This window comes from Oncorhynchus mykiss, chromosome 12 (genome assembly GCF_013265735.2).
Source record: "Oncorhynchus mykiss isolate Arlee chromosome 12, USDA_OmykA_1.1, whole genome shotgun sequence".
NCBI classification, from domain to species: domain Eukaryota; kingdom Metazoa; phylum Chordata; class Actinopteri; order Salmoniformes; family Salmonidae; genus Oncorhynchus; species Oncorhynchus mykiss.
This window is the reverse complement of record NC_048576.1, coordinates 86,247,840-86,273,498: the sequence shown is the minus strand read 5'-3', so window position 1 is coordinate 86,273,498 and position 25,659 is coordinate 86,247,840. Positions and strand designations below refer to the sequence as shown.

Here is a 25,659-nt window from a genome sequence, read left to right as displayed (position 1 = left end):
ACCCCCCCCCCAAAAAAATTCCCCCTCTCCTCCGTTTACATTTCCCGGTTTACCGTTTATCCCTGCTTCTCCAGGTTTTCGCTCTCAAAAGCACACCTTTTTAATCGAAATATAACACGATTGGATGTTCTATGTCCACGACAACATTTAAAACCCTAGCAGGAGACCACTTTTGAGGTCTTGGAAAATTGAAGACATATCGATTTTGGGGTGTAGTTACCCTTTAAACGCAAGTGTGCGCCAGGAAGAGACCTTTGTTTGGTTAAGCGGTGTTGCTGTAGCGCTCATGTGATTGCGGAGTTTGCAAAACAAATGGCCACTGGATTGATGCAAATAATGATGATATAATTCTGCCAAGCTGGCATAGGCTACTTTGCAGTTAACATTTCATTGAGAAGGTTTTTGTGGGAAGCCTTTCCTTCTCTACCAGAAGAAGGTAATCATTAGCCTCAACGCTAACGGCTACACAAAGTGTAGACCTGCGCGCGCTCCGCACGCATGCGCACAGAAACTGGGCAGTCCTGTGCTGTTTCTGAAAGTTGCGTGGAAATACGAATCACTGATGCATTTTGTTGATGTCTAATGATTCTCTTGGGCAAATGAATGCATTTTCTAACAAGTTGAAAGGATTTAGTTGATTTCCTCCTTAGTTCAAAACATTTTTGAATATTGTTGAATTTCGGTTTAAAGTCTGGATTCCGTGATTCCGTATTATATAGGGCCCTAGTCCATGAAGTTGTCATAAGTGTGAACATAGGATATGCCCTCCCCCCCCCCCCCCACAAGAGTGAAATATATGGGCTGGAAAGGAAATGTAAGCAAGGTTTGAGCTTTGTCAGTGTGTCACAACGTGGACATTTCTCTGTCTCCCGATGAATGAGCGGCACATTGACTTTATATAGTGTACCAAGAGGGTTCCCTTCGCTTACGGCCATACCAGCCTGAATACGCCCGATCTCGTCCGATCTCGGAAGCTAAGCAGGGTCGGGCCTGGTTAGTACTTGGATGGGAGACCGCCTGGGAATACCAGGTGCTGTAAGCTTTTTGCTCCAGTAGAGGGTACTCTTGTGTCATGCGTGGAGCAACTGCCTTTTATTTATCGCCCTAATAATGTTGTGTCTTTTTATTGGACTACATGCAGTTTGTTAGTGCTGCCCTGCCCTGATCAAATCCAATCATGGACAGTGCGTTTCCCTCGAAATGTAGGCACTACATTCAGCATTTGTTTTTAGACTGTCAATGTCTGTCGTCCCATTAGGGCCCTGTAAAATCCCTTCAATGTTTTGCCTGACCCCCCCCCCCCAAAAAAATTCCCCCTCTCCTCCGTTTACATTTCCCGGTTTACCGTTTATCCCTGCTTCTCCAGGTTTGCGCTCTCAAAAGCACACCTTTTTAATCGAAATATAACACGATTGGATGTTCTATGTCCACGACAACATTTAAAACCCTAGCAGGAGACCACTTTTGAGGTCTTGGAAAAATTGAAGACATATCGATTTTGGGGTGTAGTTACCCTTTAAACGCAAGCGTGCGCCAGGAAGAGACCTTTGTTTGGTTAAGCGGTGTTGCTGTAGCGCTCATGTGATTGCGGAGTTTGCAAAACAAATGGCCACTGGATTGATGCAAATAATGATGATATAATTCGGCCAAGCTGGCATAGGCTACTTTGCAGTTAACATTTCATTGAGAAGGTTTTTGTGGGAAGCCTTTCCTTCTCTACCAGAAGAAGGTAATCATTAGCCTCAACGCTAACGGCTACACAAAGTGTAGACCTGCGCGCGCTCCGCACGCATGCGCACAGAAACTGGGCAGTCCTGTGCTGTTTCTGAAAGTTGCGTGGAAATACGAATCACTGATGCATTTTGTTGATGTCTAATGATTCTCTTGGGCAAATGAATGCATTTTCTAACAAGTTGAAAGGATTTAGTTGATTTCCTCCTTAGTTCAAAACATTTTTGAATATTGTTGAATTTCGGTTTAAAGTCTGGATTCCGTGATTCCGTATTATATAGGGCCCTAGTCCATGAAGTTGTCATAAGTGTGAACATAGGATATGCCCCCCCCCCCCCCCCCCCACAAGAGTGAAATATATGGGCTGGAAAGGAAATGTAAGCAAGGTTTGAGCTTTGTCAGTGTGTCACAACGTGGACATTTCTCTGTCTCCCGATGAATGAGCGGCACATTGACTTTATATAGTGTACCAAGAGGGTTCCCTTCGCTTACGGCCATACCAGCCTGAATACGCCCGATCTCGTCCGATCTCGGAAGCTAAGCAGGGTCGGGCCTGGTTAGTACTTGGATGGGAGACCGCCTGGGAATACCAGGTGCTGTAAGCTTTTTGCTCCAGTAGAGGGTGGAGCTCTTGTGTCATGCGTGGAGCAACTGCCTTTTATTTATCGCCCTAATAATGTTGTGTCTTTTTATTGGACTACATGCAGTTTGTTAGTGCTGCCCTGCCCTGATCAAATCCAATCATGGACAGTGCGTTTCCCTCGAAATGTAGGCACTACATTCAGCATTTGTTTTTAGACTGTCAATGTCTGTCGTCCATTAGGGCCCTGTAAAATCCCTTCAATGTTTGCCTGACCCCCCCCCCCCAAAAAAAATTCCCCCTCTCCTCCGTTTACATTTCCCGGTTTACCGTTATCCCTGCTTCTCCAGGTTTGCGCTCTCAAAAGCACACCTTTTAATCGAAATATAACACGATTGGATGTTCTATGTCCACGACAACATTTAAAACCCTAGCAGGAGACCACTTTTGAGGTCTTGGAAAAATTGAAGACATATCGATTTTGGGGTGTAGTTACCCTTTAAAACGCAAGCGTGCGCCAGGAAGAGACCTTTGTTTGGTTAAGCGGTGTTGCTGTAGCGCTCATGTGATTGCGGAGTTTGCAAAACAAATGGCCACTGGATTGATGCAAATAATGATGATATAATTCTGCCAAGCTGGCATAGGCTACTTTGCAGTTAACATTTCATTGAGAAGGTTTTTGTGGGAAGCCTTTCCTTCTCTACCAGAAGAAGGTAATCATTAGCCTCAACGCTAACGGCTACACAAAGTGTAGACCTGCGCGCGCTCCGCACGCATGCGCACAGAAACTGGGCAGTCCTGTGCTGTTTCTGAAAGTTGCGTGGAAATACGAATCACTGATGCATTTTGTTGATGTCTAATGATTCTCTTGGGCAAATGAATGCATTTTCTAACAAGTTGAAAGGATTTAGTTGATTTCCTCCTTAGTTCAAAACATTTTTGAATATTGTTGAATTTCGGTTTAAAGTCTGGATTCCGTGATTCCGTATTATATAGGGCCCTAGTCCATGAAGTTGTCATAAGTGTGAACATAGGATATGCCCCCCCCCCCCCCCCCCACAAGAGTGAAATATATGGGCTGGAAAGGAAATGTAAGCAAGGTTTGAGCTTTGTCAGTGTGTCACAACGTGGACATTTCTCTGTCTCCCGATGAATGAGCGGCACATTGACTTTATATAGTGTACCAAGAGGGTTCCCTTCGCTTACGGCCATACCAGCCTGAATACGCCCGATCTCGTCCGATCTCGGAAGCTAAGCAGAGTCGGGCCTGGTTAGTACTTGGATGGGAGACCGCCTGGGAATACCAGGTGCTGTAAGCTTTTTGCTCCAGTAGAGGGTGGAGCTCTTGTGTCATGCGTGGAGCAACTGCCTTTTATTTATCGCCCTAATAATGTTGTGTCTTTTTATTGGACTACATGCAGTTTGTTAGTGCTGCCCTGCCCTGATCAAATCCAATCATGGACAGTGCGTTTCCCTCGAAATGTAGGCACTACATTCAGCATTTGTTTTTAGACTGTCAATGTCTGTCGTCCATTAGGGCCCTGTAAAATCCCTTCAATGTTTTGCCTGACCCCCCCCCCCAAAAAAATTCCCCCTCTCCTCCGTTTACATTTCCCGGTTTACCGTTTATCCCTGCTTCTCCAGGTTTGCGCTCTCAAAAGCACACCTTTTTAATCGAAATATAACACGATTGGATGTTCTATGTCCACGACAACATTTAAAACCCTAGCAGGAGACCACTTTTGAGGTCTTGGAAAAATTGAAGACATATCGATTTTGGGGTGTAGTTACCCTTTAAACGCAAGCGTGCGCCAGGAAGAGACCTTTGTTTGGTTAAGCGGTGTTGCTGTAGCGCTCATGTGATTGCGGAGTTTGCAAAACAAATGGCCACTGGATTGATGCAAATAATGATGATATAATTCTGCCAAGCTGGCATAGGCTACTTTGCAGTTAACATTTCATTGAGAAGGTTTTTGTGGGAAGCCTTTCCTTCTCTACCAGAAGAAGGTAATCATTAGCCTCAACGCTAACGGCTACACAAAGTGTAGACCTGCGCGCGCTCCGCACGCATGCGCACAGAAACTGGGCAGTCCTGTGCTGTTTCTGAAAGTTGCGTGGAAATACGAATCACTGATGCATTTTGTTGATGTCTAATGATTCTCTTGGGCAAATGAATGCATTTTCTAACAAGTTGAAAGGATTTAGTTGATTTCCTCCTTAGTTCAAAACATTTTTGAATATTGTTGAATTTCGGTTTAAAGTCTGGATTCCGTGATTCCGTATTATATAGGGCCCTAGTCCATGAAGTTGTCATTAGTGTGAACATAGGATATGCCCCCCCCCCCCCCCCCCCCCACAAGAGTGAAATATATGGGCTGGAAAGGAAATGTAAGCAAGGTTTGAGCTTTGTCAGTGTGTCACAACGTGGACATTTCTCTGTCTCCCGATGAATGAGCGGCACATTGACTTTATATAGTGTACCAAGAGGGTTCCCTTCGCTTACGGCCATACCAGCCTGAATACGCCCGATCTCGTCCGATCTCGGAAGCTAAGCAGGGTCGGGCCTGGTTAGTACTTGGATGGGAGACCGCCTGGGAATACCAGGTGCTGTAAGCTTTTTGCTCCAGTAGAGGGTACTCTTGTGTCATGCGTGGAGCAACTGCCTTTTATTTATCGCCCTAATAATGTTGTGTCTTTTTATTGGACTACATGCAGTTTGTTAGTGCTGCCCTGCCCTGATCAAATCCAATCATGGACAGTGCGTTTCCCTCGAAATGTAGGCACTACATTCAGCATTTGTTTTTAGACTGTCAATGTCTGTCGTCCATTAGGGCCCTGTAAAATCCCTTCAATGTTTTGCCTGACCCCCCCCCCCAAAAAAAAATTCCCCCTCTCCTCCGTTTACATTTCCCGGTTTACCGTTTATCCCTGCTTCTCCAGGTTTGCGCTCTCAAAAGCACACCTTTTTAATCGAAATATAACACGATTGGATGTTCTATGTCCACGACAACATTTAAAACCCTAGCAGGAGACCACTTTTGAGGTCTTGGAAAAATTGAAGACATATCGATTTTGGGGTGTAGTTACCCTTTAAACGCAAGCGTGCGCCAGGAAGAGACCTTTGTTTGGTTAAGCGGTGTTGCTGTAGCGCTCATGTGATTGCGGAGTTTGCAAAACAAATGGCCACTGGATTGATGCAAATAATGATGATATAATTCTGCCAAGCTGGCATAGGCTACTTTGCAGTTAACATTTCATTGAGAAGGTTTTTGTGGGAAGCCTTTCCTTCTCTACCAGAAGAAGGTAATCATTAGCCTCAACGCTAACGGCTACACAAAGTGTAGACCTGCGCGCGCTCCGCACGCATGCGCACAGAAACTGGGCAGTCCTGTGCTGTTTCTGAAAGTTGCGTGGAAATACGAATCACTGATGCATTTTGTTGATGTCTAATGATTCTCTTGGGCAAATGAATGCATTTTCTAACAAGTTGAAAGGATTTAGTTGATTTCCTCCTTAGTTCAAAACATTTTTGAATATTGTTGAATTTCGGTTTAAAGTCTGGATTCCGTGATTCCGTATTATATAGGGCCCTAGTCCATGAAGTTGTCATAAGTGTGAACATAGGATATGCCCTCCCCCCCCCCCCCCCCACAAGAGTGAAATATATGGGCTGGAAAGGAAATGTAAGCAAGGTTTGAGCTTTGTCAGTGTGTCACAACGTGGACATTTCTCTGTCTCCCGATGAATGAGCGGCACATTGACTTTATATAGTGTACCAAGAGGGTTCCCTTCGCTTACGGCCATACCAGCCTGAATACGCCCGATCTCGTCCGATCTCGGAAGCTAAGCAGGGTCGGGCCTGGTTAGTACTTGGATGGGAGACCGCCTGGGAATACCAGGTGCTGTAAGCTTTTTGCTCCAGTAGAGGGTACTCTTGTGTCATGCGTGGAGCAACTGCCTTTTATTTATCGCCCTAATAATGTTGTGTCTTTTTATTGGACTACATGCAGTTTGTTAGTGCTGCCCTGCCCTGATCAAATCCAATCATGGACAGTGCGTTTCCCTCGAAATGTAGGCACTACATTCAGCATTTGTTTTTAGACTGTCAATGTCTGTCGTCCATTAGGGCCCTGTAAAATCCCTTCAATGTTTTGCCTGACCCCCCCCCCCCAAAAAAAATTCCCCCTCTCCCCCGTTTACATTTCCCGGTTTACCGTTTATCCCTGCTTCTCCAGGTTTGCGCTCTCAAAAGCACACCTTTTTAATCGAAATATAACACGATTGGATGTTCTATGTCCACGACAACATTTAAAACCCTAGCAGGAGACCACTTTTGAGGTCTTGGAAAAATTGAAGACATATCGATTTTGGGGTGTAGTTACCCTTTAAACGCAAGCGTGCGCCAGGAAGAGACCTTTGTTTGGTTAAGCGGTGTTGCTGTAGCGCTCATGTGATTGCGGAGTTTGCAAAACAAATGGCCACTGGATTGATGCAAATAATGATGATATAATTCTGCCAAGCTGGCATAGGCTACTTTGCAGTTAACATTTCATTGAGAAGGTTTTTGTGGGAAGCCTTTCCTTCTCTACCAGAAGAAGGTAATCATTAGCCTCAACGCTAACGGCTACACAAAGTGTAGACCTGCGCGCGCTCCGCACGCATGCGCACAGAAACTGGGCAGTCCTGTGCTGTTTCTGAAAGTTGCGTGGAAATACGAATCACTGATGCATTTTGTTGATGTCTAATGATTCTCTTGGGCAAATGAATGCATTTTCTAACAAGTTGAAAGGATTTAGTTGATTTCCTCCTTAGTTCAAAACATTTTTGAATATTGTTGAATTTCGGTTTAAAGTCTGGATTCCGTGATTCCGTATTATATAGGGCCCTAGTCCATGAAGTTGTCATAAGTGTGAACATAGGATATGCCCTCCCCCCCCCCCCCCCCCCCACAAGAGTGAAATATATGGGCTGGAAAGGAAATGTAAGCAAGGTTTGAGCTTTGTCAGTGTGTCACAACGTGGACATTTCTCTGTCTCCCGATGAATGAGCGGCACATTGACTTTATATAGTGTACCAAGAGGGTTCCCTTCGCTTACGGCCATACCAGCCTGAATACGCCCGATCTCGTCCGATCTCGGAAGCTAAGCAGGGTCGGGCCTGGTTAGTACTTGGATGGGAGACCGCCTGGGAATACCAGGTGCTGTAAGCTTTTTGCTCCAGTAGAGGGTACTCTTGTGTCATGCGTGGAGCAACTGCCTTTTATTTATCGCCCTAATAATGTTGTGTCTTTTTATTGGACTACATGCAGTTTGTTAGTGCTGCCCTGCCCTGATCAAATCCAATCATGGACAGTGCGTTTCCCTCGAAATGTAGGCACTACATTCAGCATTTGTTTTTAGACTGTCAATGTCTGTCGTCCATTAGGGCCCTGTAAAATCCCTTCAATGTTTTGCCTGACCCCCCCCCCCAAAAAAAAATTCCCCCTCTCCTCCGTTTACATTTCCCGGTTTACCGTTTATCCCTGCTTCTCCAGGTTTGCGCTCTCAAAAGCACACCTTTTTAATCGAAATATAACACGATTGGATGTTCTATGTCCACGACAACATTTAAAACCCTAGCAGGAGACCACTTTTGAGGTCTTGGAAAAATTGAAGACATATCGATTTTGGGGTGTAGTTACCCTTTAAACGCAAGCGTGCGCCAGGAAGAGACCTTTGTTTGGTTAAGCGGTGTTGCTGTAGCGCTCATGTGATTGCGGAGTTTGCAAAACAAATGGCCACTGGATTGATGCAAATAATGATGATATAATTCTGCCAAGCTGGCATAGGCTACTTTGCAGTTAACATTTCATTGAGAAGGTTTTTGTGGGAAGCCTTTCCTTCTCTACCAGAAGAAGGTAATCATTAGCCTCAACGCTAACGGCTACACAAAGTGTAGACCTGCGCGCGCTCCGCACGCATGCGCACAGAAACTGGGCAGTCCTGTGCTGTTTCTGAAAGTTGCGTGGAAATACGAATCACTGATGCATTTTGTTGATGTCTAATGATTCTCTTGGGCAAATGAATGCATTTTCTAACAAGTTGAAAGGATTTAGTTGATTTCCTCCTTAGTTCAAAACATTTTTGAATATTGTTGAATTTCGGTTTAAAGTCTGGATTCCGTGATTCCGTATTATATAGGGCCCTAGTCCATGAAGTTGTCATAAGTGTGAACATAGGATATGCCCCCCCCCCCCCCCCCCACAAGAGTGAAATATATGGGCTGGAAAGGAAATGTAAGCAAGGTTTGAGCTTTGTCAGTGTGTCACAACGTGGACATTTCTCTGTCTCCCGATGAATGAGCGGCACATTGACTTTATATAGTGTACCAAGAGGGTTCCCTTCGCTTACGGCCATACCAGCCTGAATACGCCCGATCTCGTCCGATCTCGGAAGCTAAGCAGAGTCGGGCCTGGTTAGTACTTGGATGGGAGACCGCCTGGGAATACCAGGTGCTGTAAGCTTTTTGCTCCAGTAGAGGGTGGAGCTCTTGTGTCATGCGTGGAGCAACTGCCTTTTATTTATCGCCCTAATAATGTTGTGTCTTTTTATTGGACTACATGCAGTTTGTTAGTGCTGCCCTGCCCTGATCAAATCCAATCATGGACAGTGCGTTTCCCTCGAAATGTAGGCACTACATTCAGCATTTGTTTTTAGACTGTCAATGTCTGTCGTCCATTAGGGCCCTGTAAAATCCCTTCAATGTTTTGCCTGACCCCCCCCCCAAAAAAAATTCCCCCTCTCCTCCGTTTACATTTCCCGGTTTACCGTTTATCCCTGCTTCTCCAGGTTTGCGCTCTCAAAAGCACACCTTTTTAATCGAAATATAACACGATTGGATGTTCTATGTCCACGACAACATTTAAAACCCTAGCAGGAGACCACTTTTGAGGTCTTGGAAAAATTGAAGACATATCGATTTTGGGGTGTAGTTACCCTTTAAACGCAAGCGTGCGCCAGGAAGAGACCTTTGTTTGGTTAAGCGGTGTTGCTGTAGCGCTCATGTGATTGCGGAGTTTGCAAAACAAATGGCCACTGGATTGATGCAAATAATGATGATATAATTCTGCCAAGCTGGCATAGGCTACTTTGCAGTTAACATTTCATTGAGAAGGTTTTTGTGGGAAGCCTTTCCTTCTCTACCAGAAGAAGGTAATCATTAGCCTCAACGCTAACGGCTACACAAAGTGTAGACCTGCGCGCGCTCCGCACGCATGCGCACAGAAACTGGGCAGTCCTGTGCTGTTTCTGAAAGTTGCGTGGAAATACGAATCACTGATGCATTTTGTTGATGTCTAATGATTCTCTTGGGCAAATGAATGCATTTTCTAACAAGTTGAAAGGATTTAGTTGATTTCCTCCTTAGTTCAAAACATTTTTGAATATTGTTGAATTTCGGTTTAAAGTCTGGATTCCGTGATTCCGTATTATATAGGGCCCTAGTCCATGAAGTTGTCATTAGTGTGAACATAGGATATGCCCCCCCCCCCCCCCCCCCCCCACAAGAGTGAAATATATGGGCTGGAAAGGAAATGTAAGCAAGGTTTGAGCTTTGTCAGTGTGTCACAACGTGGACATTTCTCTGTCTCCCGATGAATGAGCGGCACATTGACTTTATATAGTGTACCAAGAGGGTTCCCTTCGCTTACGGCCATACCAGCCTGAATACGCCCGATCTCGTCCGATCTCGGAAGCTAAGCAGGGTCGGGCCTGGTTAGTACTTGGATGGGAGACCGCCTGGGAATACCAGGTGCTGTAAGCTTTTTGCTCCAGTAGAGGGTACTCTTGTGTCATGCGTGGAGCAACTGCCTTTTATTTATCGCCCTAATAATGTTGTGTCTTTTTATTGGACTACATGCAGTTTGTTAGTGCTGCCCTGCCCTGATCAAATCCAATCATGGACAGTGCGTTTCCCTCGAAATGTAGGCACTACATTCAGCATTTGTTTTTAGACTGTCAATGTCTGTCGTCCATTAGGGCCCTGTAAAATCCCTTCAATGTTTTGCCTGACCCCCCCCCCCAAAAAAAAATTCCCCCTCTCCTCCGTTTACATTTCCCGGTTTACCGTTTATCCCTGCTTCTCCAGGTTTGCGCTCTCAAAAGCACACCTTTTTAATCGAAATATAACACGATTGGATGTTCTATGTCCACGACAACATTTAAAACCCTAGCAGGAGACCACTTTTGAGGTCTTGGAAAAATTGAAGACATATCGATTTTGGGGTGTAGTTACCCTTTAAACGCAAGCGTGCGCCAGGAAGAGACCTTTGTTTGGTTAAGCGGTGTTGCTGTAGCGCTCATGTGATTGCGGAGTTTGCAAAACAAATGGCCACTGGATTGATGCAAATAATGATGATATAATTCTGCCAAGCTGGCATAGGCTACTTTGCAGTTAACATTTCATTGAGAAGGTTTTTGTGGGAAGCCTTTCCTTCTCTACCAGAAGAAGGTAATCATTAGCCTCAACGCTAACGGCTACACAAAGTGTAGACCTGCGCGCGCTCCGCACGCATGCGCACAGAAACTGGGCAGTCCTGTGCTGTTTCTGAAAGTTGCGTGGAAATACGAATCACTGATGCATTTTGTTGATGTCTAATGATTCTCTTGGGCAAATGAATGCATTTTCTAACAAGTTGAAAGGATTTAGTTGATTTCCTCCTTAGTTCAAAACATTTTTGAATATTGTTGAATTTCGGTTTAAAGTCTGGATTCCGTGATTCCGTATTATATAGGGCCCTAGTCCATGAAGTTGTCATAAGTGTGAACATAGGATATGCCCTCCCCCCCCCCCCCCCCACAAGAGTGAAATATATGGGCTGGAAAGGAAATGTAAGCAAGGTTTGAGCTTTGTCAGTGTGTCACAACGTGGACATTTCTCTGTCTCCCGATGAATGAGCGGCACATTGACTTTATATAGTGTACCAAGAGGGTTCCCTTCGCTTACGGCCATACCAGCCTGAATACGCCCGATCTCGTCCGATCTCGGAAGCTAAGCAGGGTCGGGCCTGGTTAGTACTTGGATGGGAGACCGCCTGGGAATACCAGGTGCTGTAAGCTTTTTGCTCCAGTAGAGGGTACTCTTGTGTCATGCGTGGAGCAACTGCCTTTTATTTATCGCCCTAATAATGTTGTGTCTTTTTATTGGACTACATGCAGTTTGTTAGTGCTGCCCTGCCCTGATCAAATCCAATCATGGACAGTGCGTTTCCCTCGAAATGTAGGCACTACATTCAGCATTTGTTTTTAGACTGTCAATGTCTGTCGTCCATTAGGGCCCTGTAAAATCCCTTCAATGTTTTGCCTGACCCCCCCCCCCCAAAAAAAATTCCCCCTCTCCCCCGTTTACATTTCCCGGTTTACCGTTTATCCCTGCTTCTCCAGGTTTGCGCTCTCAAAAGCACACCTTTTTAATCGAAATATAACACGATTGGATGTTCTATGTCCACGACAACATTTAAAACCCTAGCAGGAGACCACTTTTGAGGTCTTGGAAAAATTGAAGACATATCGATTTTGGGGTGTAGTTACCCTTTAAACGCAAGCGTGCGCCAGGAAGAGACCTTTGTTTGGTTAAGCGGTGTTGCTGTAGCGCTCATGTGATTGCGGAGTTTGCAAAACAAATGGCCACTGGATTGATGCAAATAATGATGATATAATTCTGCCAAGCTGGCATAGGCTACTTTGCAGTTAACATTTCATTGAGAAGGTTTTTGTGGGAAGCCTTTCCTTCTCTACCAGAAGAAGGTAATCATTAGCCTCAACGCTAACGGCTACACAAAGTGTAGACCTGCGCGCGCTCCGCACGCATGCGCACAGAAACTGGGCAGTCCTGTGCTGTTTCTGAAAGTTGCGTGGAAATACGAATCACTGATGCATTTTGTTGATGTCTAATGATTCTCTTGGGCAAATGAATGCATTTTCTAACAAGTTGAAAGGATTTAGTTGATTTCCTCCTTAGTTCAAAACATTTTTGAATATTGTTGAATTTCGGTTTAAAGTCTGGATTCCGTGATTCCGTATTATATAGGGCCCTAGTCCATGAAGTTGTCATAAGTGTGAACATAGGATATGCCCTCCCCCCCCCCCCCCCCCCACAAGAGTGAAATATATGGGCTGGAAAGGAAATGTAAGCAAGGTTTGAGCTTTGTCAGTGTGTCACAACGTGGACATTTCTCTGTCTCCCGATGAATGAGCGGCACATTGACTTTATATAGTGTACCAAGAGGGTTCCCTTCGCTTACGGCCATACCAGCCTGAATACGCCCGATCTCGTCCGATCTCGGAAGCTAAGCAGGGTCGGGCCTGGTTAGTACTTGGATGGGAGACCGCCTGGGAATACCAGGTGCTGTAAGCTTTTTGCTCCAGTAGAGGGTACTCTTGTGTCATGCGTGGAGCAACTGCCTTTTATTTATCGCCCTAATAATGTTGTGTCTTTTTATTGGACTACATGCAGTTTGTTAGTGCTGCCCTGCCCTGATCAAATCCAATCATGGACAGTGCGTTTCCCTCGAAATGTAGGCACTACATTCAGCATTTGTTTTTAGACTGTCAATGTCTGTCGTCCATTAGGGCCCTGTAAAATCCCTTCAATGTTTTGCCTGACCCCCCCCCCCAAAAAAAAATTCCCCCTCTCCTCCGTTTACATTTCCCGGTTTACCGTTTATCCCTGCTTCTCCAGGTTTGCGCTCTCAAAAGCACACCTTTTTAATCGAAATATAACACGATTGGATGTTCTATGTCCACGACAACATTTAAAACCCTAGCAGGAGACCACTTTTGAGGTCTTGGAAAAATTGAAGACATATCGATTTTGGGGTGTAGTTACCCTTTAAACGCAAGCGTGCGCCAGGAAGAGACCTTTGTTTGGTTAAGCGGTGTTGCTGTAGCGCTCATGTGATTGCGGAGTTTGCAAAACAAATGGCCACTGGATTGATGCAAATAATGATGATATAATTCTGCCAAGCTGGCATAGGCTACTTTGCAGTTAACATTTCATTGAGAAGGTTTTTGTGGGAAGCCTTTCCTTCTCTACCAGAAGAAGGTAATCATTAGCCTCAACGCTAACGGCTACACAAAGTGTAGACCTGCGCGCGCTCCGCACGCATGCGCACAGAAACTGGGCAGTCCTGTGCTGTTTCTGAAAGTTGCGTGGAAATACGAATCACTGATGCATTTTGTTGATGTCTAATGATTCTCTTGGGCAAATGAATGCATTTTCTAACAAGTTGAAAGGATTTAGTTGATTTCCTCCTTAGTTCAAAACATTTTTGAATATTGTTGAATTTCGGTTTAAAGTCTGGATTCCGTGATTCCGTATTATATAGGGCCCTAGTCCATGAAGTTGTCATAAGTGTGAACATAGGATATGCCCTCCCCCCCCCCCCCCCCCACAAGAGTGAAATATATGGGCTGGAAAGGAAATGTAAGCAAGGTTTGAGCTTTGTCAGTGTGTCACAACGTGGACATTTCTCTGTCTCCCGATGAATGAGCGGCACATTGACTTTATATAGTGTACCAAGAGGGTTCCCTTCGCTTACGGCCATACCAGCCTGAATACGCCCGATCTCGTCCGATCTCGGAAGCTAAGCAGGGTCGGGCCTGGTTAGTACTTGGATGGGAGACCGCCTGGGAATACCAGGTGCTGTAAGCTTTTTGCTCCAGTAGAGGGTACTCTTGTGTCATGCGTGGAGCAACTGCCTTTTATTTATCGCCCTAATAATGTTGTGTCTTTTATTGGACTACATGCAGTTTGTTAGTGCTGCCCTGCCCTGATCAAATCCAATCATGGACAGTGCGTTTCCCTCGAAATGTAGGCACTACATTCAGCATTTGTTTTTAGACTGTCAATGTCTGTCGTCCATTAGGGCCCTGTAAAATCCCTTCAATGTTTTGCCTGACCCCCCCCCCCCAAAAAAAATTCCCCCTCTCCCCCGTTTACATTTCCCGGTTTACCGTTTATCCCTGCTTCTCCAGGTTTGCGCTCTCAAAAGCACACCTTTTTAATCGAAATATAACACGATTGGATGTTCTATGTCCACGACAACATTTAAAACCCTAGCAGGAGACCACTTTTGAGGTCTTGGAAAAATTGAAGACATATCGATTTTGGGGTGTAGTTACCCTTTAAACGCAAGCGTGCGCCAGGAAGAGACCTTTGTTTGGTTAAGCGGTGTTGCTGTAGCGCTCATGTGATTGCGGAGTTTGCAAAACAAATGGCCACTGGATTGATGCAAATAATGATGATATAATTCTGCCAAGCTGGCATAGGCTACTTTGCAGTTAACATTTCATTGAGAAGGTTTTTGTGGGAAGCCTTTCCTTCTCTACCAGAAGAAGGTAATCATTAGCCTCAACGCTAACGGCTACACAAAGTGTAGACCTGCGCGCGCTCCGCACGCATGCGCACAGAAACTGGGCAGTCCTGTGCTGTTTCTGAAAGTTGCGTGGAAATACGAATCACTGATGCATTTTGTTGATGTCTAATGATTCTCTTGGGCAAATGAATGCATTTTCTAACAAGTTGAAAGGATTTAGTTGATTTCCTCCTTAGTTCAAAACATTTTTGAATATTGTTGAATTTCGGTTTAAAGTCTGGATTCCGTGATTCCGTATTATATAGGGCCCTAGTCCATGAAGTTGTCATAAGTGTGAACATAGGATATGCCCTCCCCCCCCCCCCCCCCCACAAGAGTGAAATATATGGGCTGGAAAGGAAATGTAAGCAAGGTTTGAGCTTTGTCAGTGTGTCACAACGTGGACATTTCTCTGTCTCCCGATGAATGAGCGGCACATTGACTTTATATAGTGTACCAAGAGGGTTCCCTTCGCTTACGGCCATACCAGCCTGAATACGCCCGATCTCGTCCGATCTCGGAAGCTAAGCAGGGTCGGGCCTGGTTAGTACTTGGATGGGAGACCGCCTGGGAATACCAGGTGCTGTAAGCTTTTTGCTCCAGTAGAGGGTACTCTTGTGTCATGCGTGGAGCAACTGCCTTTTATTTATCGCCCTAATAATGTTGTGTCTTTTTATTGGACTACATGCAGTTTGTTAGTGCTGCCCTGCCCTGATCAAATCCAATCATGGACAGTGCGTTTCCCTCGAAATGTAGGCACTACATTCAGCATTTGTTTTTAGACTGTCAATGTCTGTCGTCCATTAGGGCCCTGTAAAATCCCTTCAATGTTTTGCCTGACCCCCCCCCCAAAAAAATTCCCCCTCTCCTCCGTTTACATTTCCCGGTTTACCGTTTATCCCTGCTTCTCCAGGTTTGCGCTCTCAAAAGCACACCTTTTTAATCGAAATATAACACGATTGGATGTTCTATGTCCACGACAACATTTAAAACCCTAGCAGGAGACCACTTTTGAGGTCTTGGAAAAATTGAAGACATATCGATTTTGGGGTGTAGTTACCCTTTAAACGCAAGCGTGCGCCAGGAAGAGACCTTTGTTTGGTTAAGCGGTGTTGCTGTAGCGCTCATGTGATTGCGGAGTTTGCAAAACAAATGGCCACTGGATTGATGCAAATAATGATGATATAATTCTGCCAAGCTGGCATAGGCTACTTTGCAGTTAACATTTCATTGAGAAGGTTTTTGTGGGAAGCCTTTCCTTCTCTACCAGAAGAAGGTAATCATTAGCCTCAACGCTAACGGCTACACAAAGTGTAGACCTGCGCGCGCTCCGCACGCATGCGCACAGAAACTGGGCAGTCCTGTGCTGTTTCTGAAAGTTGCGTGGAAATACGAATCACTGATGCATTTTGTTGATGTCTAATGATTCTCTTGGGCAAATGAATGCATTTTCTAACAAGTTGAAAGGATTTAGTTGATTTCCTCCTTAGTTCAAAACATTTTTGAATATTGTTGAATTTCGGTTTAAAGTCTGGATTCCGTGATTCCGTATTATATAGGGCCCTAGTCCATGAAGTTGTCATAAGTGTGAACATAGGATATGCCCTCCCCCCCCCCCCCCCCCCCCCCACAAGAGTGAAATATATGGGCTGGAAAGGAAATGTAAGCAAGGTTTGAGCTTTGTCAGTGTGTCACAACGTGGACATTTCTCTGTCTCCCGATGAATGAGCGGCACATTGACTTTATATAGTGTACCAAGAGGGTTCCCTTCGCTTACGGCCATACCAGCCTGAATACGCCCGATCTCGTCCGATCTCGGAAGCTAAGCAGGGTCGGGCCTGGTTAGTACTTGGATGGGAGACCGCCTGGGAATACCAGGTGCTGTAAGCTTTTTGCTCCAGTAGAGGGTACTCTTGTGTCATGCGTGGAGCAACTGCCTTTTATTTATCGCCCTAATAATGTTGTGTCTTTTTATTGGACTACATGCAGTTTGTTAGTGCTGCCCTGCCCTGATCAAATCCAATCATGGACAGTGCGTTTCCCTCGAAATGTAGGCACTACATTCAGCATTTGTTTTTAGACTGTCAATGTCTGTCGTCCATTAGGGCCCTGTAAAATCCCTTCAATGTTTTGCCTGACCCCCCCCCCAAAAAAATTCCCCCTCTCCTCCGTTTACATTTCCCGGTTTACCGTTTATCCCTGCTTCTCCAGGTTTGCGCTCTCAAAAGCACACCTTTTTAATCGAAATATAACACGATTGGATGTTCTATGTCCACGACAACATTTAAAACCCTAGCAGGAGACCACTTTTGAGGTCTTGGAAAAATTGAAGACATATCGATTTTGGGGTGTAGTTACCCTTTAAACGCAAGCGTGCGCCAGGAAGAGACCTTTGTTTGGTTAAGCGGTGTTGCTGTAGCGCTCATGTGATTGCGGAGTTTGCAAAACAAATGGCCACTGGATTGATGCAAATAATGATGATATAATTCTGCCAAGCTGGCATAGGCTACTTTGCAGTTAACATTTCATTGAGAAGGTTTTTGTGGGAAGCCTTTCCTTCTCTACCAGAAGAAGGTAATCATTAGCCTCAACGCTAACGGCTACACAAAGTGTAGACCTGCGCGCGCTCCGCACGCATGCGCACAGAAACTGGGCAGTCCTGTGCTGTTTCTGAAAGTTGCGTGGAAATACGAATCACTGATGCATTTTGTTGATGTCTAATGATTCTCTTGGGCAAATGAATGCATTTTCTAACAAGTTGAAAGGATTTAGTTGATTTCCTCCTTAGTTCAAAACATTTTTGAATATTGTTGAATTTCGGTTTAAAGTCTGGATTCCGTGATTCCGTATTATATAGGGCCCTAGTCCATGAAGTTGTCATAAGTGTGAACATAGGATATGCCCTCCCCCCCCCCCCCCCCCCCCCCACAAGAGTGAAATATATGGGCTGGAAAGGAAATGTAAGCAAGGTTTGAGCTTTGTCAGTGTGTCACAACGTGGACATTTCTCTGTCTCCCGATGAATGAGCGGCACATTGACTTTATATAGTGTACCAAGAGGGTTCCCTTCGCTTACGGCCATACCAGCCTGAATACGCCCGATCTCGTCCGATCTCGGAAGCTAAGCAGGGTCGGGCCTGGTTAGTACTTGGATGGGAGACCGCCTGGGAATACCAGGTGCTGTAAGCTTTTTGCTCCAGTAGAGGGTACTCTTGTGTCATGCGTGGAGCAACTGCCTTTTATTTATCGCCCTAATAATGTTGTGTCTTTTTATTGGACTACATGCAGTTTGTTAGTGCTGCCCTGCCCTGATCAAATCCAATCATGGACAGTGCGTTTCCCTCGAAATGTAGGCACTACATTCAGCATTTGTTTTTAGACTGTCAATGTCTGTCGTCCATTAGGGCCCTGTAAAATCCCTTCAATGTTTTGCCTGACCCCCCCCCCAAAAAAATTCCCCCTCTCCTCCGTTTACATTTCCCGGTTTACCGTTTATCCCTGCTTCTCCAGGTTTGCGCTCTCAAAAGCACACCTTTTTAATCGAAATATAACACGATTGGATGTTCTATGTCCACGACAACATTTAAAACCCTAGCAGGAGACCACTTTTGAGGTCTTGGAAAAATTGAAGACATATCGATTTTGGGGTGTAGTTACCCTTTAAACGCAAGCGTGCGCCAGGAAGAGACCTTTGTTTGGTTAAGCGGTGTTGCTGTAGCGCTCATGTGATTGCGGAGTTTGCAAAACAAATGGCCACTGGATTGATGCAAATAATGATGATATAATTCTGCCAAGCTGGCATAGGCTACTTTGCAGTTAACATTTCATTGAGAAGGTTTTTGTGGGAAGCCTTTCCTTCTCTACCAGAAGAAGGTAATCATTAGCCTCAACGCTAACGGCTACACAAAGTGTAGACCTGCGCGCGCTCCGCACGCATGCGCACAGAAACTGGGCAGTCCTGTGCTGTTTCTGAAAGTTGCGTGGAAATACGAATCACTGATGCATTTTGTTGATGTCTAATGATTCTCTTGGGCAAATGAATGCATTTTCTAACAAGTTGAAAGGATTTAGTTGATTTCCTCCTTAGTTCAAAACATTTTTGAATATTGTTGAATTTCGGTTTAAAGTCTGGATTCCGTGATTCCGTATTATATAGGGCCCTAGTCCATGAAGTTGTCATAAGTGTGAACATAGGATATGCCCTCCCCCCCCCCCCCCCCCCCCCCCCCCACAAGAGTGAAATATATGGGCTGGAAAGGAAATGTAAGCAAGGTTTGAGCTTTGTCAGTGTGTCACAACGTGGACATTTCTCTGTCTCCCGATGAATGAGCGGCACATTGACTTTATATAGTGTACCAAGAGGGTTCCCTTCGCTTACGGCCATACCAGCCTGAATACGCCCGATCTCGTCCGATCTCGGAAGCTAAGCAGGGTCGGGCCTGGTTAGTACTTGGATGGGAGACCGCCTGGGAATACCAGGTGCTGTAAGCTTTTTGCTCCAGTAGAGGGTACTCTTGTGTCATGCGTGGAGCAACTGCCTTTTATTTATCGCCCTAATAATGTTGTGTCTTTTTATTGGACTACATGCAGTTTGTTAGTGCTGCCCTGCCCTGATCAAATCCAATCATGGACAGTGCGTTTCCCTCGAAATGTAGGCACTACATTCAGCATTTGTTTTTAGACTGTCAATGTCTGTCGTCCATTAGGGCCCTGTAAAATCCCTTCAATGTTTTGCCTGACCCCCCCCCCAAAAAAATTCCCCCTCTCCTCCGTTTACATTTCCCGGTTTACCGTTTATCCCTGCTTCTCCAGGTTTTCGCTCTCAAAAGCACACCTTTTTAATCGAAATATAACCTCCTCTACCAGAAGAGGCTCAGCACTAACGGCTACACAAAGTGTAGACATGCGCGCGCTCCGCAGGTATGCTCACAGACAGGCATGCACAAAGACTGGGCACTCCTGTGCCATTTCAGAAAGTTGCATGGAAATACGAATCACTGAATAATTTTGTTAATGTGTTATGATTCACTTGGGCAAATGAATGCCTAAATGATTACCGACCTGTAGCACTCATGTTTGTAGCCATGAAATGCTTTGAAAGGCTGGTCATGGCTCACATCAACACATCCTCGAAACCCTAGACCCACTCCAATTTGCATACCACACCAACAGATCCACAGATGATGCAAACTCTATTCCACCCCACATTGCCCTTTCACACTTAGACAAAAGGAACCGCTATGTGAGACTGCTGTTCATTGACAACAGCTAAGCTTTCAACACCATAGTGCCCTCAAAGCCCCTCACTAAGCTAAGGATCCTGGGACTAAACACCTCCCTCTGCAACTGGATCCTGGACATCCTGATGGGCCACCCCCAGGTGGTAAGGGTAGGTAACAACATCTGCCACGCTGATCCTCAACACAGGGGCCCCTAGGGGTGTGTGCTCAGTTCCCTCCTGTGCTCCCTGTTCACTCATGACAGCACTGCCAGGCACGACTCCAACAACATCATTAAGTTGGCCCAGCGTCGTCCGGGTTAGGGGAAGGTTTGCCCGGCAGGGATGTCCTTGTCCCATCATGCGCTAGCGACGGGCTGAGTGCAGTGGTTGCTGACAATGTCGCACAGTGTTTCCCCTGACACGTTGGTGCGGCTGGCTTCCGTGTTAAGTGGGCATTGTGTCAAGAAGCAGTGCGGCTTGTTTGGTTTGTGTTTTGGAGGACGCACGGCTCTTGACCTTCGCCTCTCCCGAGTCCATACGGGAGTTGCAGCGATGAGACAAGACTGTTACTACCAATTGGATACCAGGAACAAAACAATAAATGTTTGCTGATTACACAACAGTGTTAGGCCTGATCATCGACAACGTTGAGATCTCCCTATAGGGAGGATGTCAGAGACCTGACCGTGTGGTGCAAGGACAACAACCTCTCCCTCAATGTGATCAAGACAAAGGAGATGATCGTGAACTACAGGAAAAGGTGGACCGTGCACGCCCGCATTCTCATCGATGGGGCTGTAGTGGAGCAGGTTGAGAGCTTCAAGTTCCTTGGTGCCACATCATCAACTAACACGGTCCAAGCACACCCAGATAGTCGTGAAGAGGTCACGATAAAACCTATTCACCCTCAGGAGACTGAAAATATTTGGCATGGGTCCTCAGATCCTCAAAAGGTTTTACAGCTGCATCATTCCTTCGCTTATGGCCATACCAGTCTGAATTCGCCTGATTTCAGAAGCTAAGCAGATTTGGGCCTGGTTAGTACATGTATGGAAGACTGCCTGGGAAGACCAGGTGCTGTAAGCTTTTTGTCCAATGAAATGCACTGCAAGCAAATAGTGTAGTTTGTGTAGGCAATAGCAGCAGGAAATAAATTATACATTTTTCCCATTCTATATTGTTTTATTTTCAATACAAATGGACTGAAATTAAAGCGCTCTCATAAGTTCCTTTGCGTACACATCACAGATAAACTTAAATGGTCCACCCACACAGACAGTGCGGTGGAGAAGGTGCAACAGTGCCTCTTCAACCTCAGGAGGCTGAAGAAAGTTGTCTTGTCAACTAAAACCCTCAAACTTTTACAGATGCACAATTGAGAGCATCCTGTCGGGCTGTATCACCACCTGGTAAGGCAACAGCACCTCCCAAAACCGCAGGGCTCTCCAGAGGGTGGTGCGGTCTGCACAACGCATCACCAGGGACAAACTACCTGCCCTACAGGACATCTTCAGCACTCGATGTCACAGGAAGACCAAAAAGATCATCAAGGACAACAACCACCCAAGCCACTGCCTGTTCACTCCGCTGCCGTCCAGAAGGCGAGGTCAGTTCAGGTGCATCAAAGCTGGGACAGAGAGACTGAAAAACAGCTTTTATCTCAAGGCCATCAGACTGTTAAACAGCCATCACTAACACAGAGAGGCTGCTGCCTACATACATACTTGAAATCATTCACCATTCAAAGAAATGGATCACTAGTCACTTTAATAATGCCACTTTAATAATGTTTACATATCTTGCATTACTCATCTCATATGTATATACTGTATTTTATACCATATATTGCATCTTGCCTATGCCGCTCTGTAATTGCCCATCCATATATTTATATGTACATATTCTTATTAATTCCTTTACACTTGTGTGTATAAGGTAGTTGTGGAATTGTTAGATATTACTGCACTGTTGGAACTAGAAGCACAAACATTTCGCTACACTCGCAACAACAGCTGCTGTGTATGTGACCAATAGAATTTGATTTCATCTCTATAGATAATTAGAATAGGTAAGCCTACTGTAATGTTATAGGATTATCACACAGTGCAGAATTCATTAGAAATTGAATCACAAAAACATGTTCTTTACATTTTCCACAGTGTTGTAAATCTTGAGGACAGGACAACCTCTGGGTGTTGTTGAGTTCCACCTGGCATATGTTCTCTGCTGAGGTCACAGAGCTGAGGAATGCAGTGTGGAGTCTATACAATGAACGGAGACATACAGCTATGCATTTGGGACAGAGAGGCATGAGGGCGTGCATAACATTGACTCCCACACCTCAGTCCAGCTAGCCAAAATATTGGAATGGCGTTCTGGATCCAAGCTGGAATGTAATAAGAATACATTTGACATGTATATAGGAGCGCCTTGATACATTTGAGTCTCCACTTTGTGTTACACTGAAGTTCTTACAGGCCTGAAGAGAACATACGTTGCTTTTCCATTGCAATGTTTTATCAGAAATCAATTTCATACGGTCTCCCAACCAAACGTAGGTTTCAACTGCAGATTGATTTGAAAGCCAACACAAAGTTCTCTCAGTGTCCACAGAGTCTTTGCAAGACAGTCTCTTTATGGCCGAGATTAGCATGTAATCCCCTTTTATGGAGGGTTAGTGGATTTGGGGGTTGTTGGGAGTAGGGCAGGAAACTAGCCGTTATGTAAAAGCTATTAGCGGTCTGGAAGACAAAGCCCTATTATTGGCCTGAGAGGCGGTCCTCAAGGACATTTGAGGACTGAGGTGCTCGTTCAGAATTTGGGGGTGGGGGGCGAGATTTGTCCCTTGATCAGAATGACTAATTTGTCCTATAATACATGTAAAGCAGAATATGTAATATACTGTATGACACAAAAGTCGGCGTACCGGCTGTATTTCTGCCTGCTTGAACAGCGAATAGCTCAGATACACATGAAAACATTAAAATGACTCCGAGAATCGATAGAGCATCGCTCAGAGATACACAAATACGATATAACAAAAAATGGGTTTCCTTTAAGAGGCCATTTTAAGAGTACTGTAGGTCTACATGTGACGGTTGTCTACTTTGTACCCTTTATGATGGATTCTCACCATTTTCTCACTATAGTTTGTCAGTTCAAATGACTATTGCGGGAGATTAACGTGCCCTATTTAATACTAGACATTAAAACATGGAAGGAGGGCTGGCTGAGACAGCCCTCCAAGTAACTATGCAGTGACACGACGGTATAAATCTATGAAGCCTATTTTATCTAGCCAACATTTAACCCACGTTTGCTTGGGCATGTTCTCTGAGGCTGTTGTATGGGAAAAAATCATAACACCTCTGGCACAATTCTTTTTTTTATTGGTTCACTGTAAGCACGTGTTAGTCATCATGGAGAACACTTGTAATGCTGATCTATGACATCTTACTATATAGGCTGCATTAATTACAGTTGTATATTACTATGAAATTGCCATTTGTAATAGTTCTCATTTTCATTATATCAAAGTATAGAATTAACAAATAGTTCAGCCAAATAATATCATTTCAAGTTGTAATTTGATGTAAAACACAAAATGGAAGTCAAGTTTGAGTCTCGGTCCAGGATAAGTAACGTCATAATGGACCCTGGTCGTAGAGGGAGAAAGGGCAACTTGAAGTCCACCATTGTTGATGTACAGCTGCATTTTGAACCCAGAGACTGTTATGGGGTTTATTCAAAACAGAACAGTCATGGAGGTGATGTGAATCTACAACAGAGAACATAGAACAAGTTCTAACTGATCCCCTGGTCTATCTTCCTGTTCTGAATAAACTCCTGAAACAAAGTAGGCTATAACAGGTCATTCCTCAGCTGACCATTTGGCTACTGATCATCTAATCCAGATGGTATATTCATATAATACACACAACTCTAGTCCTGCTGCTTTTATGTATCTCCTTGTCAACATATTATTTATATTCCTTACGTCTGCCCTGAGACACCAAGTAGACACGTATTTTGAATGGAGCAAAAAGGAAGTGAATATTGACAGGCTTTGTGTTTCTACTTTTCAGTCCATCACAAGTAAGAAACAGTAAACCCATCTGGCATACCAGACACCGAGAAGCATTGGACTTGAGATGGAAAAGATATGTATTGATCTGACCTATTGTTCTTGGTTATCTGAAGTGTCTCAGTGTCTGTATGACCGACTCCACTGCGCCTACCCTCATTTGTTGTGGTCTAAAGGCAGGATATTGCTGAGCAGAGAACCACCAGTCTACCATATTTAGGGCTTTGAGATTAAGCACCTTTGGTTGAGGGATCCACAAATTAAAAGACAACTCACTGCAACCTTAATCATATATCTTCTTTTTTCTGTTGTGTTAACACATCCACTTACAAAAGTTTCACATTCAATTAAGAAGCACCTTATCATACTTTGAACCTCAGTGTCAGTCAAACTCAAAGCCAATGAACTTCTGAATCAGCATTCGCTACAACAACAATCACATTATAGATCTGGAATACAGTGACAAATGACAAATATTAGCAGAGAAATAAATACCATCTCATCGTCGAAATAATTGTCAAATACATTTAAAAAAAAAAAAGTATTTAAGTGTCCATCGGTCAGTGCAAAGCCGCGATGTGTCCTGTTGGCAGAGGTAGCTATAGGGACACACATTACACAAATGACCATGAAACAGTGAGAACAGACTGGGCCTTTTCCAGTGTTCACTTATGATTCTCTAGTATTACAGGCCAATCTATCTATAAATCAATGTTGACTACTATAGGCCCAACCTCCATAAATACACTACATGACCAAAAGTACAGGAATACCTGCTCGTCGAACATCTCATTCTAAAATCATGGGCATTATATGGAGTTGGTCCCGCCTTTGCTGCTATAACAGCCTCCACTCTTCTGTAAAGGCTTTCCACTAGATGTTAGAACATTGCTGTGGGGACTTGTTTCTATTCAGCCACAAGAGCATTAGTGAGGTCAGGCACTGATGTTGGGCCTGGCTGGTAGTCGGCGTTCTAATTAATCCCAAAGGCATTCGATGGGGTTGAGTTCAGGGCTCGGTGCAGGCCAGTCAAGTTCTTCCACACTAATCTCGACAAACCCTTTCTGTATGGACCTCACTTTGTGCACTGGGGCATTGTCATGTAGAAACAGGAAAGGGCCTTCCCCAAACTGTTGCCACAAAGTTGGAGGCACAGAATCATCTAAAATATAATTGTATGCTGTAGCGTTAAGATTTCCCTTCACTGAAACTGAAGGGTCTAGCCCAAACCTTAAAAAACAGCCCCAGACCATTATTCCTCTTCCACCAAACTTTACAGTTGCCACTATGCATTGGGGCAGGTAGCGTTCTCCTGGCATCCGCCAAACCCAGATTTGTCCGTCGGACTGCCAGATGGTGAAGCATGATTCATCACGCCAGAGAACGCGTTTCCACTGCTCCAGAGTCCAATGGCGTCGAGCTTCACACCACTCCAGCCAACGATTGGCAATCTTACGCTCCCGTCATGGAAACCCACGCTCGGTCATGGAAATTTCATGAAGCGCCTGACGAACAGTTATTGTGCTGACGTTGCTTCCAGAGGCAGTTTGGAACTCGGTAGTGAGCATTCGGCGTTGCCGTCCTGTGAGCTTGTGTGGCCTACCACTTCGCGGCTGAACCGTTGTTGCTCCTAGATGTTTTCACTTCACAATA

The 25,659-nt window shown here is 44.9% G+C and overlaps 15 non-coding genes and 1 pseudogene across 15 annotated transcripts; all 16 read left to right on the top strand.

Annotated features, from left to right (window-relative positions):
- Positions 1-923: 923 nt before the first annotated feature.
- Positions 924-1,042, top strand: LOC118937947. Its single transcript, XR_005035354.1, has one exon. It is a non-coding gene; the product is annotated as a 5S ribosomal RNA (ribosomal RNA).
- Positions 1,043-2,217: 1,175 nt separating this feature from the next.
- LOC118937946 lies at positions 2,218-2,336 on the top strand. The gene has a single exon (XR_005035353.1). It is a non-coding gene; the product is annotated as a 5S ribosomal RNA (ribosomal RNA).
- A 1,175-nt stretch (positions 2,337-3,511) lies between these two features.
- LOC118937974 lies at positions 3,512-3,630 on the top strand. Its single transcript, XR_005035381.1, has one exon. It is a non-coding gene; the product is annotated as a 5S ribosomal RNA (ribosomal RNA).
- A 1,178-nt stretch (positions 3,631-4,808) lies between these two features.
- Positions 4,809-4,927, top strand: LOC118937945. The gene has a single exon (XR_005035352.1). It is a non-coding gene; the product is annotated as a 5S ribosomal RNA (ribosomal RNA).
- Positions 4,928-6,103: 1,176 nt separating this feature from the next.
- On the top strand, positions 6,104-6,222 carry LOC118937944. Its single transcript, XR_005035351.1, has one exon. It is a non-coding gene; the product is annotated as a 5S ribosomal RNA (ribosomal RNA).
- Positions 6,223-7,401: 1,179 nt separating this feature from the next.
- Positions 7,402-7,520, top strand: LOC118937939. Its single transcript, XR_005035346.1, has one exon. It is a non-coding gene; the product is annotated as a 5S ribosomal RNA (ribosomal RNA).
- A 1,174-nt stretch (positions 7,521-8,694) lies between these two features.
- Positions 8,695-8,813, top strand: LOC118937973. The gene has a single exon (XR_005035380.1). It is a non-coding gene; the product is annotated as a 5S ribosomal RNA (ribosomal RNA).
- Positions 8,814-9,992: 1,179 nt separating this feature from the next.
- Positions 9,993-10,111, top strand: LOC118937928. Its single transcript, XR_005035336.1, has one exon. It is a non-coding gene; the product is annotated as a 5S ribosomal RNA (ribosomal RNA).
- A 1,176-nt stretch (positions 10,112-11,287) lies between these two features.
- Positions 11,288-11,406, top strand: LOC118937917. Its single transcript, XR_005035326.1, has one exon. It is a non-coding gene; the product is annotated as a 5S ribosomal RNA (ribosomal RNA).
- Positions 11,407-12,584: 1,178 nt separating this feature from the next.
- On the top strand, positions 12,585-12,703 carry LOC118937906. Its single transcript, XR_005035315.1, has one exon. It is a non-coding gene; the product is annotated as a 5S ribosomal RNA (ribosomal RNA).
- A 1,177-nt stretch (positions 12,704-13,880) lies between these two features.
- Positions 13,881-13,999, top strand: LOC118937979. The gene has a single exon (XR_005035383.1). It is a non-coding gene; the product is annotated as a 5S ribosomal RNA (ribosomal RNA).
- Positions 14,000-15,175: 1,176 nt separating this feature from the next.
- Positions 15,176-15,294, top strand: LOC118937972. The gene has a single exon (XR_005035379.1). It is a non-coding gene; the product is annotated as a 5S ribosomal RNA (ribosomal RNA).
- A 1,179-nt stretch (positions 15,295-16,473) lies between these two features.
- LOC118937961 lies at positions 16,474-16,592 on the top strand. The gene has a single exon (XR_005035368.1). It is a non-coding gene; the product is annotated as a 5S ribosomal RNA (ribosomal RNA).
- Positions 16,593-17,771: 1,179 nt separating this feature from the next.
- On the top strand, positions 17,772-17,890 carry LOC118937950. The gene has a single exon (XR_005035357.1). It is a non-coding gene; the product is annotated as a 5S ribosomal RNA (ribosomal RNA).
- A 1,183-nt stretch (positions 17,891-19,073) lies between these two features.
- LOC118937900 lies at positions 19,074-19,192 on the top strand. The gene has a single exon (XR_005035309.1). It is a non-coding gene; the product is annotated as a 5S ribosomal RNA (ribosomal RNA).
- A 1,707-nt stretch (positions 19,193-20,899) lies between these two features.
- Positions 20,900-21,008, top strand: LOC118937978 (annotated as a pseudogene).
- Positions 21,009-25,659: the final 4,651 nt, after the last annotated feature.